Source organism: Mustela erminea, chromosome 4 (assembly GCF_009829155.1).
Source record: "Mustela erminea isolate mMusErm1 chromosome 4, mMusErm1.Pri, whole genome shotgun sequence".
Lineage (NCBI taxonomy): Eukaryota > Metazoa > Chordata > Mammalia > Carnivora > Mustelidae > Mustela > Mustela erminea.
The window spans coordinates 15,458,954-15,470,998 of record NC_045617.1 but is presented as its reverse complement, the minus strand read 5'-3'; the positions used below and the strand labels follow the sequence as shown (position 1 = coordinate 15,470,998).

General features: G+C 50.6%; 1 long non-coding RNA gene across 1 annotated transcript; it reads left to right on the top strand.

Moving 5' to 3' along the window:
* Positions 1 to 1,231: 1,231 nt before the first annotated feature.
* Positions 1,232 to 3,717, top strand: LOC116587709. Its single transcript, XR_004284597.1, has 4 exons — positions 1,232 to 1,329; positions 2,679 to 2,718; positions 2,821 to 2,934; positions 3,429 to 3,717. It is a non-coding gene; the product is annotated as an uncharacterized LOC116587709 (long non-coding RNA).
* Positions 3,718 to 12,045: the final 8,328 nt, after the last annotated feature.

The following is a 12,045-nucleotide window of genomic DNA, read 5'->3' as shown; positions in this document are numbered from 1 at the left end:
CTGGGAAACAAACTGAGGTTTGCTGGAGGAAAGATGGGCAGGGGGATGGGGCAGCTGGGTGATGGGTGTGGGTAGGGCACGCGATGAGATGAGCACTTGGTGTCATACGCAATGCATGAATTATTGAACACTACATCTGAAACTAATGGTGTACTATATGCTGGCTATTTGAATTTAAATTTAAAAATATAAAATAAAATGTCTCTTTAGGAGTAGGAAAGGGTGGGGAGGCATTTACTGAGAAAGATAGGGAGGCAGATAACAACATGAAACTCCAACTGAGGTTTGAAATTTAAAAATAATAATAATAAGTATTGAGCTGCTATTTGCCAAATAGGTTAAACACCTTTTGGCCTTATCTCGGTCAGTCCTTCCAATCATCTTATGAGCACTACTACTACCCCATTTTACAGATGAGGATCATGATGTGATACCCCACTGAGTAACTTTTCCAGCTGTGCACATCAGTCAGATGTAGAAGCAAGAACAGGGAGGTGGTAGGACGATTCACCTCTATGCATCGGTTGGTCAAGATGCAGGGAAAAGACGAAGACATCAAATTCCTGAGCGTTTATTCATTTACTCAGCAGGATGCTAGTGCCTGAAGAATTAGTTCAAGGGACAACTGAGAGATCCTGAGCGGTATCGTCCATAGAACTTTCTGCTGTTCTGCCATTAGCCACGTGAGCCTATTGTGCACATGATATGTGGTTAGGATGACCCAGAACTGAATTTTTAAATTTTATTTAAATGTAAATAACCCTATGTGGCCAGTGGTGACTTCGCTGGACAGCATATGCCTATGGCATGCAGGAGAAGGACCTAGAAGGGAGCTGAGAGATGAGAAATGGATGGGGGAGGGTCTGGTCAGCCCCAAGAGCAGGACTGATGGGTGTATGGGAGGGAGAGCTGGGAGTGGATTCCGAAGTTGGAATTTCAGAGGTGGGTAGTAGCTTCCTGCGATTGCCAAGGTCCACACCACGTTCGGGGAGCAGGTTACAGAGTGGGAGAGAAACGAAGGTGAGGATCACGTGGTGCAGAGGAAGTCAGAGAAGTGAGAGGTTCCCCCGCTTCACGGGCTGCCCACACGGGGGAAATCATCCAGGACGGTGGGGAAAAGGGACACCGCGAGGAAATCCGGGAACAGCCGTAAAACCGCGTGTGGTGTCGTGATCGCGGCGGCCGGAAGTGGGGAGGCGGAGCCGGAAGTCCCGCGGCGGAGGAAGGGGAACATCGGCGTGAGGCGGCGGGAGAAAACAACTGGTGTGGACAGTGCGGGGTGGGAGGACTTCACGCGGGATCTGTGTCCCCCCACACTCCTCCGCTGAGGTACTGTCCCCCAGGGCCTCGGCCCGTGACGTTCTCCGGAGACTGGGCCTTGACAGAGGCCGTCAAGTATGAGGGAGGTCCTGAGAGCGGGCTCCAGGCCGGTACGACTGGTCTCCTCATCAGAGGGGACGTTTGGGGACGCACGTGCACGGAGGGAAGACCGTGCGGGGAGACCCAGAGAGGAGACCGCCGTGGCCAGGCCGGAGCAAGTTCTGGAACACAGGCTCCCTCACCGCCCTCCGAAGGAGCCAATACCGCCCGCATCTTCACCCCCACTTTCCAGCCTCCCTAGCTGCGAGCCCACACATTTCTGTTCGTTAAGGGGCCCTGTTGCGATGGTTTATTAAGGTAACCCCAACCAACTCATACAGGGGACCCCCGAGCAAGCTTCTGGCTCTCGGTCCCTGGAATTCCTTCAGAAGCCGTTGGGCTCCTCGCCTGCTTTAAAGAAGGAGCTTGAGGCAAGTAATGGGTTGGCGTCTCACACTTCGACCTTTCCCTCTTTTTCCCTCCTGGCAAATAAGGCTCGTGTGCAGCCAGGCCGCGGTCTGGTAACTAAGGGGGTGGGGAGGAGACAGCGCAGAGCGGCAGACCCCGGCCTGTCCCCGTACCTCCTAAGCCACGCCCACCCTGGGGGCCAGAGGGGTCAAGGCCTGCAGCTGTCCCTGGGGAGGGTTGTCGGGGGTGCGGGGAGGGGAGGATCCGTCCATTTGGGTAATGAGCGTCCTGAATACTGATGTCCAGGGAAAGGCCTCTGGTGTTTTGATTCCCATAACCTCGGCTGCCGCACTCTTTCCCGTCCACTTTCCCCCACCCCCACACTCCCTCGGAATCAGCCCCACTTTGTGTGGGTCTTTGGGCAAAGGGAATGTGGAAGGCCCAGATTCCTGGCAAAGGTTTGCCCTCTCCCCAGGCCTGACCCCTCTTCTGGTCTTCAGATCTCCTTCACGGAGGGACCCTGAGCGCCGGAAGAGCACTTTCAGATCTCGGAGGGGGATATCCTGACAGAGCCTGCTGTCAGAACACAGTGCCATCGCCTCGGGGTGAAAACGGGACCATCTAAAACCTGTATCAGTATAGCGCCGGGAAACAGACTTCAGCCTGACATCACAGCTGAGCGTCTACTCTCTTATTTCATTGATTTTTTTTTTTTAAGATTTTATTTATTTGACAGAGAGATCACAAGTAGGCAGAGAGACAGGCGGGGAGGCAGGCTCCCTGCTGAGCGGAGAGCCAGATGTGGGACTGGATCCCAGGACCCTGGGATTATGACCTGAGCCGAAGGCAGAGGCTTAACCCACTGAGCCACCCAGGCGCCCCTCATTGATATATATTTTTTTTTTTTACAGTTAACATGGTTACCAAGCAATTACTGGAAAATTGAGAAAGGTAATTAAACTACACTCGGAAAATGTGGTGTCACAATATAAATTGGAAATCACCTTTCCTCGCTGATGTTGACCTTTATCGTCTGTACCTCTCACTTCTCAGTGGTCGTTGAACACGCCGAAGGTTGAATCCTGCGCTCTCTCTAGCAACCTTGACGCCATGGATGCCATGACGGGAAGGAAGGAGCCTATTTTGCAGAAGAGTCAGAGAGGCTTTGTGAGTTTATCTGCTTTGATACAACATTTTGTGGGATGAGGGAGGGGATAGCTAACTAGATATAAATGCTCTGGCCCAAGGGTTTTACATGTACTTATACAAACATATATACTCCCTCTTCCCCCACTCTTCTCTCGCTGTCTCTCTCTCTGTCAAATAAATAAAATAAAGTAAAGTAATGCTTTAAGTATTAAATGTTTAATATTTATATATTCCAATGTTCGTTTTTTTTAAAGATTTTATTGTTTATTTGAGAGAGACAGAGAGCGCGAGCAGGGAGAGGAGCAGAAGGAGAGGGACATCCAGACTCCCAGTGGGAGCCCAATGTGGGACTCCATCTCAGAACCCTGAGATCATGAACTGAGCCCAAATCAGATGCTTGACTGACTGAGCCACCCAGGCGCCCCTCCAATGGTAGCCTTTAGCCTAGAGGGGAAAAAAAGCTTCATTTGGCTTTCCCGTGTCAAACTAGAATTTTACTTTCTTGTTTTCAGGTGTATCTTTTTGTCATTTTTCAAAGAGAAATATGGCCTTTTCTTCCTCATTGAAACTTCTTTCACAATAGACTGGGTTGAATATGTGAAGAAGGACTGGGTTTCACCAAAACCCGCTTGTTGAAGGCAGAGGGGGTTTGAAGCCCCAGCAGGAGCAAGGACATCTGAGTTCTAAGCAGCAGGTCACTAGCCCCACGAACTTGAGCAGGAACCTTGGGCTAAGCTTCTCTCTGAAGGACGCAGTAGATTAAATCATGTACAGAAGGGGCTTTAAGAATATTAAAAGCATTTATACCTGTAGGTTATTATCTTTCTCATTTAACATTCTTCTTCCGCCGCCTCTCCCTTCCCCCCTCCCCCTCCTCCTCCACCATCCTCCCTCCTCTTCCTCCTTCTTCCTCCTCCTCCTCCTCCTTCTTCTTCTTCTTTTCTTTTTTTTTTTTTTTTAATGTAGGCTTTATACCCAACAAGAAGCCCAACACAGGGCTTGAGCTCACGACCCTGAAATCAAGACCTGAACTGAGAACAAGACTCAGACACTTAACCAAATGAGCTACCCAGGTGCCCCTCGTTTACCATTCACCATTCTTTTTTTTTTTTTTTTTTTAAGATTTTATTTATTTATTTGACAGTCAGATCACAAGTAGGCAGAGAGGCAGGCAGAGAGAGAGTAGTGGAAGCAGGCTCCCAGCTGAGCAGAGAGCCCGATGTGGGGCTCGATTGCAGGACCCTGAGATCATGACCCGCGCCGAAAGCAGAGGCTTTAACCCATTGAGCCACCCAGGTGCCCCACCATTCACCATTCTTTATGCCTAAATATTCCGGTACTCAAAATGATTCTTGGCATTAAAATCTAAAACAAATATTTTTCCCATCCACATATTCATTCTTTAACAGATGCTGACCAGAGCCAGATGCTGGGGATTGCAGGTCAGGAAACAGAGAGGCCCTGCCCTTAGGAGTTTAGGGTCTTGGGAGTTATTCAGTGATGGCCCAAAGAGAAGGGGAGGCAGTCCTGGAGCTGAACATCTGGTTCTTGATGCTGTGCTTCACTTTAGGGATTTTGAATCTTCTGTAATTAAATAAGGTCACGATACACGTATCAAAAGGCATCAGGTGCCTAGTGAGTGGCTAGTAAGACATTTAACATGCACAATTCAAAAGATAGAGAAGAATTTGTAGCCGAAAGTCACTGTGCTGAGTTAAACAGTTTCCTCCAAAAACTTCATGTCCACCTGGAACCTATGTGTGTGACCTTATTTGGAAACAGGGTCTTTGCAGATGTAATTGAGTTAAGATGAGGTCAGACTGGATTAGGGTGGTCTCTAACCGAATATAACTGGTGTTCTTATAAGAAAAGGAAAGTTTGGAAACAGACAACCAGGGAGAACATAATGTGATGATGAAAGCAACGATCGAATTGGAGTGACACACCTGCGAGTGGAGGATTGCCAGCAACCACCAGAGCTGGGAAGAGGCAAAAAAGGATCCTGCCGTAGAACCTTCAGAGAGACTCCAGCACCACTGATGCGTTGATTTCTGGAGGCCAAACGTCTGAAATCAAGGTGTGGCAGTCCATGCTCTCTCTGAATGCTCTAGGGAAGGATCCCTTCTTGCCTCCTTGCCCCTCTGATGGTGTCACCAATCCTTGGTGGTCCTTGGCTTGAAGTCACACAACCCCAGTCTCTACCTCCACTGTCACGCGGGGGTTCTCCCTGTGTCCATCTCTGTGTCTTTTTTCCTCCTTTTTTTTTAATATTTTTATTTATTTATTTGACAGACAGAGATCATAAGTAGGCAGAGAGGCAGGCAGAGAGAGAGGAAGGGAAGCAGGCTCCCTGCTGAGCAGAAAGCCCAATACGGGATTTGATCCCAGGACCCTGGGATCATGACCTGAGCAGAAGGCAGAGGCTTTAACCCACTGAGCCACCCAGGTGCCCCTTTTTCCCTCTTTTTATGAGAACACCACCATACTCCAGTATGATCTCACCTTAACTAAGTATATCAACAACAGCCCCATTTCCAAATAAGGTCACACTCTGAGGTTCTGGGGAAGGGATAAATTTGGTGGCAAAACTATTCAACCCAGTACAAATGGCAACTGTCACACGGAAGGAGAGATCCCCAAAGCAGAGTGTGTAGAGTGAGAACAAGTCTGAACACAGAGCCCTGGGAAACTCTTTCAGGTAAGAGGAGGGTGAAGGATGTGGAACCCACACATAGACCTGAGGAGGGGTGCGAGCAGAAACAGGAGGCAGTAGTTTTCGGGAAACCAGAGATATGGAAGAACAGGAAAGAGTTGACCCCAGTGAAAGCAATTTCTGTGGAGTGACGGGGGCAGAAGATAGATGATAGTGGGTTAAGGAGCAAAAAGAAGACATGGAAGACCAAGAAGCAAATAACAGAAGTGTGGCTCCTGAGGGAAAGAGAAAAACAGAGCAATACTTAGAGTGCTGTGTGGGTTCACTTGGTAGGCTGAGCAGAAACATCAAGTAGAGAAGGAGCGGCGGAAGACAGAGGAAAAGGTTTCTCTGATAGAATGGAATTCTGCAGGAGACGGGGTAAGATTCCAAACAGGTGGAAGAATGAAGAGCACGCGGAGAAGACAACATGTCCTCTCGTGAAGTGGGGGGTGGGAGGGGTGAATGTGGAGACAAGTCACTGCATTGTGGGTGGGGTGGAGGGTGGGCCACGGGAAGCTTCGAAGGCCCCTGCTTTTTGGCCTCTGTTTTCTCTGTGACGTGGGAGGGAAGGTCAGTCATCTACAGAGAAAGGGTTGAAGTGGGAATGAGATTTGTCAGAGGGAAAGATCTGGAAGAAGGGACAGGAGGGTGGGGGCGAATATCATTGTCTTGATATCAGGGTCTTCTGGTTCCAATTTTGTGTGTGTTGGTGATGACCTAGAATCTCTGCTGATAGTTTTCTTTTTGTGAAATTGTTCCTACACCCATGATGCTGTAAATGCTTACAAGTGAGGATTTCAGGGAGTCCAGTAGAGTGTGTTTCCCATGTTTCTGGCTGAGAGGTCAAGTCAAGGGAAACATGACGTCTATTCTTTCTGCATCCCCTTCCCATAGGGCAGTCGGGACTCTCAGTGCCTTGGGGATCTCAGACATCATGTGACTCACCCAGGAAATGCTAAAGGCAAGAAAAAGTGCACTTAGCTCCTTTAGGGGATAGATGGAACTTCTGTCTCTGAGCTACCGGTTTGACTTCTGAGGTTCTTTATAAAATTCACTTTATTCTAGGGGCACCTGGGTGACTCAGTGGGTTAAAGCCTCTGCCTTCGGCTTGGTTCATGATCCTGGGGTCCTGGGATTGAGCCCCATGTCTGGCTCTCTGCTCAGCAGGGAGCCTGCTTCCTCCTCTCTCTCTGCCTGCCTCTCTGCCTACTTGTGATCTCTGTCAAATAAGTAAATAAAATCTTTAAAAGAAAATTCACTTTATTCTAAACTCATGCAATTTTTTTTTGTTGTTTTGCAGTTTGCAACATGCACCGAGTTTTTATAGCTACGTTACCCACATTTTATTTGAACTCCAGCACACATCTATAAATTCCTGGAGTTGTCCTCATTGGAAATCTGGGGGGGAAAAAAAATGAAGCTTCAGGAATTCTATTAAACTGCCCAAAGTCAAATGAGGATTGATGGCGAAACTGGGATAAAGGTCTAGCTCTTCGAACCCACTTGCTTTCTTTAGATAGCCAGGGTCCTTCCACACTGCTCAGGGCTCTTAGGCAAAACAAATTGGGAGTCTCAAGTTTCATCCTTTATCTTTAGCCCAAGTTGCAGCCTCCTCCCCCTTCCTCCCTTCTCCTTCCCCCTCCTTTTCCTCCTCCCCCCTTCTCCCCTCCCCCCTTCTTTCATCCCCTTCCCCTTCTCCACTCCTCCTCCCCCCCTTCCTCCCTTCCCCTCCTCCTCCCCTTCTCTCCCTTCCCCTCCTCCCCTCCCACTCTTCCCCTTCTCACCTCCCCCTCCTCCTCCCTTCCCTCTCCTCCACCTCCCCCTCCTCTTCCTCCCTTTCTCCTCTTCCCCTCCCCCACCACTTTCTTCCTCCTGCTGCCCTTCTCCCTCTACCCTCCTCCCCCTTCCCCTCCCCATCCCTCTTCCTTTCCTTCTTTGCTTCATGGAACTGACACTTGATGAATGACCGTCACCTGCTGGGCCTGTGCTGAGCTGGGGATACAGGGGTCAATGCGGGAGGCTCTCCTTAGGCAACCACATGCATCTCAGGAGGCCCGCAGGGGGGCAGGGGCAGAGCTCCGGGCGCTCAGGCCTGAGACCCATGAGTTCAGGGGACCAAGAGGGCACCAGGCCGTGTAGCCAACCCAGACCTGGATGGGCAGGAAAGTGTCCCACAAGAAGGCACGTCTGTGGACGGAAGGGTAAGCTGTGGGCATCAACAAGGGGCAAGAAGTGTTTTAGACAGCTGTACACACACACACTCACGCACTCACTCAGGGGCCCACATCCTCCTGGTCAGAATCTCCCTAGTTGCCTCCCCAGCCTCTTCCTCAGGCAGCTCTGCTCCTGGGTGCTGCTCTCCAGCCGCCTCGCGAGCAGGACACCACCGGGAAGACCCGCAGCCTAGGTGCGCAGCACCCGTGCAGATGTATTCAGTTCTCATGTCTCTGTGCCCCTTCGGGGGGCAATGAGGGCCAGGAGAGCCTCCTCCTTGACCAGAGCTGAACCCACGGTGCTGGGAAAAGGCCCCGCAGAGGTGGCACCACAATGACGCAGAGAGGAGATGAGCTGGGCTGACGCACATTCCCTCAAAGACTGCCCCGTCTGCTCCTGGGGAGGACCTCGGCGGGCGGCTTTTTACAGCGAGGTGTACACTCTGCAGACGCTCAGGACCGCTCACTTGCCTGGGTCTCCAGCCTGCACTTGGCACTCTGTGAACGTGCCATGCCAACTGGAAAGCGCCACCCCCCCCCCACCCAGAAGAAGAGGCCATTTTTTACAATGTATTATTGGTTTCAGAGGCACCGGTGTGTGATTCCTCAGTCTTCTAGAATACCCAGGGCTCATGACAACACATGCCCTCCCCAGGGTCTGTCCCCCAGCTCCCCATCCCCCCACGCCCCTAGGAGAGCCCATTTAAATGCAACTCCGTCAACAGCAAATGGGGGTGTTTGGGCAGAGTCTTCTCTACTTTGCCCATCCACTACATGCAGCTTCTACATCAAAATTACTCTCGTTCTTGGTACGAAAATCGTGCAGAAATCCTGCACGCTGATCCGCTGATTGATAGGGAGTGGCAGGGAACAGGCAGGGCCTCCAAAACAAATTTTAAAATGAGCTTCCTTTAGGGGCGCCTGGGTGGCTCAGTGGGTTAAAGCCTCTGCCTTCGGCTTGGGTCATGATCCTGGGTTCTGGAATTGAGCCCCATGTCTGGCTTTCTGCTCAGTGGGGAGCCTGCTTCTTCCTTTCTCTCTGCCTGCATCTCTGCCTACTTGTGATCTCTGTTTGTCCAACAGATAAATAAAACCTTTTAAAAAATAAATAAATAAAATAAAATGAGCTTCCTTTAATCTTCAGAAAATCTCAAATGCAGAGGGTCCTCTCTGCTTTCTGTGCTGGTCTCCACGTGATGCCCAGTCTCTCCTGCTGCATTGCTATGTATTTTGTCCTGAGTTGATTGCCAAGATTGCTCTGGTTGGGACAGACCTTGAGAGTGGCTGTTGTCCAAACCTAAAGCTGTTTCCAGCTGGCCCCGACCCTCCAGATGTTTCTCTACAACTGCCGAACAGAGAGACGAGACTGGCCTACACGTCGTGTTGCAAAGGATCCTGACAAGACTGCGGGTCCCCTTCGAGGGCTCATGACCTCCCCAGGAGGGTCCCCGGTGAGCGCAGCAGCCCTTGGGCCAAACTGTCTCTCGGCAGTAACAGTTACCAAGCAGTTACTGTGTACCAGGCACAGTTGTTGGTCCCCGCATCCCTGAGGTGGAGACTGAAGCTCGGAGAACATACATAACTGGTCCAGAAGGTAGTAGGCCGGGGACATAATGGCGGTCAGGCAGCAGAGGCACCATGATTAGCCGCTGGGTCACATGGCTCTTGTCCAAGTCTTGTCTTTGTTGTTGTTGTGGCCCTTTTGAAAAAAATGCTTAACACTTGAAAGGTGTCCAAAGGCACTCGGATGCTGCAGAAATATCCTCCTTGAAGCGCAGGTGCTTCGAGAAGAGTGGTTCCCCCTGGAAAGGGAGCTGGGTGAGGACGGGCTCCTCTTTATCTCTGTGCCCAGCCCTCACCAGGCTGGGGCATGCGGGGTCAGGATTTAATGATGAACTCTGGGGAGTAATTAACAGGACTGTGTACACTGTTTTAGAGATGAACTTTTGTGGAGTGATTGTTTTAGCCTCCCACTAGACAAGTTAGGCCCTAAATGTAGTCAAGAACAAAACCTAAAGCTGCTTCCAGGCTCCTGGGAGAAGAGACATACCAGTCAACAGATGATTACAAAAAAATACTGCCCCCATGAGGTAGGCGGATCCCTGGTGGGGGGGGGGGGGGGTGTAACCCCATGGGGGTGGAAATGGACAAGGGAGGCTTCCCAAGGAAGTAATGTCTCAGTTGAGGCCAGAAGGAAGGGCGTTAGCTGTGTGAAGATGCCAGAGAGAACAGCGTGACCTGGAGTTAAAAGAAAGAGAACAAGGCACATGATGGAATTTCGAGTAGCACAGGGAGCCTGAGATCTTTAATAGTGCAGGCTGGGGTCCCAGGAGGAAAGTCTTAAGAGGAGGTCAGCTCTGTGAGCTCACAGAGAGCTCATAACCAGAGAAGGCATACAACCACCTGGTGACGGCGTGCCTACCTCTCGACATAATTATTCATGGTGTCTCCTTCGCTCACTAAAGTATCCCAACTTGGATAATCAATTCCAGGGACATCCTAGTTATATGCTCACTAAAGATTTGGGCTTTATCCGCCCAGTTGCATCAGCTTGAAGAGGACCCAGTTGAGAACTATCGAGATGATCAACTAAACAGATCTTGATGTGAGCAGGTATGGGGGGAACACTAGGGGTCCAGCTGGGCCAGCAAGTGCCTCGGGCATGGGGGTGGGGGGGATTCTACATCTCAAATTACTTGGGGTTTTTCTGTTTTGGGGTTTTTAATGCCGATTCACCCTAATTTAGGCTCTCGTAATCAGTGTGTGGGGAAGGGCAGGAAGCTTCAGGGTTAATGGGCTGTCCAGGTCTCTGGGGCTGGGGCTCCAAAAGGCTATCAGCCCCTTGGGGATGGGAGAAAACATAACATAAGAGCCATAAAAAAACTCAACAGCAGCTTCCCGACCGCAGTGGGGCTGCCCCTCATTCCAAATGTCTTGTACCAAGAGAAAGGAACAAATAAGCCAAGGAAAGAAAAACAGGAAGGAGAAAGGGGACCACAGCCAGGACCCCGCAGGGAACATGGGGGTTCTGGTTGGGCTGGGCAGAAAGTGAAAATCCAAGAGTGTTGTCCCGACACAGGATGTCCCCTCACGTGCCATTTGGTCCAGGGCCTCAGGCGTCCTGTGTAGCCTGGGGCGTGACCCCCCCCTCCAGCCCTCTGGCACCCCGGGTCGGGCTGTGAATAGAGTTCAGATCTCTGGATTCTCAAGGGTGCATTCAGAGGGGACAAGAAAAGAAGGAGAGGAAAAGAAAGAAAGAAAAAGGAGTAGTTCAGTGTAGTGCTGTTGGTCAGTGTGGGCAGGACAAGGAAGGCCAGGTGAGGGCCTCTGCCGTGGGGACGGGGGTCTGTAAAGGGCCCTCTGGGAAGGACACCGCCACCGTGCGGAGCCGACCTCTTTGCCTCCCTCCCTCTGGCAAGGGCTGCTTTTCTCCCCACCTGTCAACACAAGCAAGATGTTTGCTGGCACCTTTCTTTTATGTAATAAAACTCTTGGGCCCAGATGATGTGCGTTCACTTGGGCTGTCCCTCGCATGTAATGTAACCGCCTCTTATACAAGTGTTGGTTGCCGGAATTCTCAGGACCCTCTCTCGCATTCTAAAATGCGGAGCCCGAAGAGCCGGGAGGATCCCATCGGCTCCGTGCTCTGGGTTCTTATTGGCCAGACTTTTAATATTATTTTAGGGCACTGCTCCTTGTGCTCCTCATGGGGAGCAGCCAGGCTTTCTCAGCAATATATAAACCGGAAACATTCTTCCCTCTTTCGTATCTGGGTAGTTTTGCTCTTCGCTTAATTGAACTGCTTTTTGTCAAAGAGTGTTCCAAGCTTTCCCCCACTGTGTTTCTCAGAGCAGGAATACTACCAGATGTTCCTGGCTCGGTGATCAAATGGTGTGGGAGGGAAAATGTTATCCCACGTGTCTCTTGGAGACTTGCCACGGTGTTGGCACATACAAGGTTCTGACAAGTCCTGCAATTGTCTAGTTTAGCATTCCCCTGCTTCCCAACTTGCTCCTGGCCCGGTATCATTCCGAACTCCCAGGAATGAAGGCTGCCCCTGTGCCGGATTGACCTCTTCCCGTGCCCATTTTCCTAAATCCTCCACAGGAAAATAACACTTCCCATTGTGTAGCTGATGACAAGTTTCATGGTTTTTGCTTCCTCCAGATGAAATAAACGCCTTTCGTTGCCTTTGTTGTTGCTATTGTTGTTGTTGCAAAC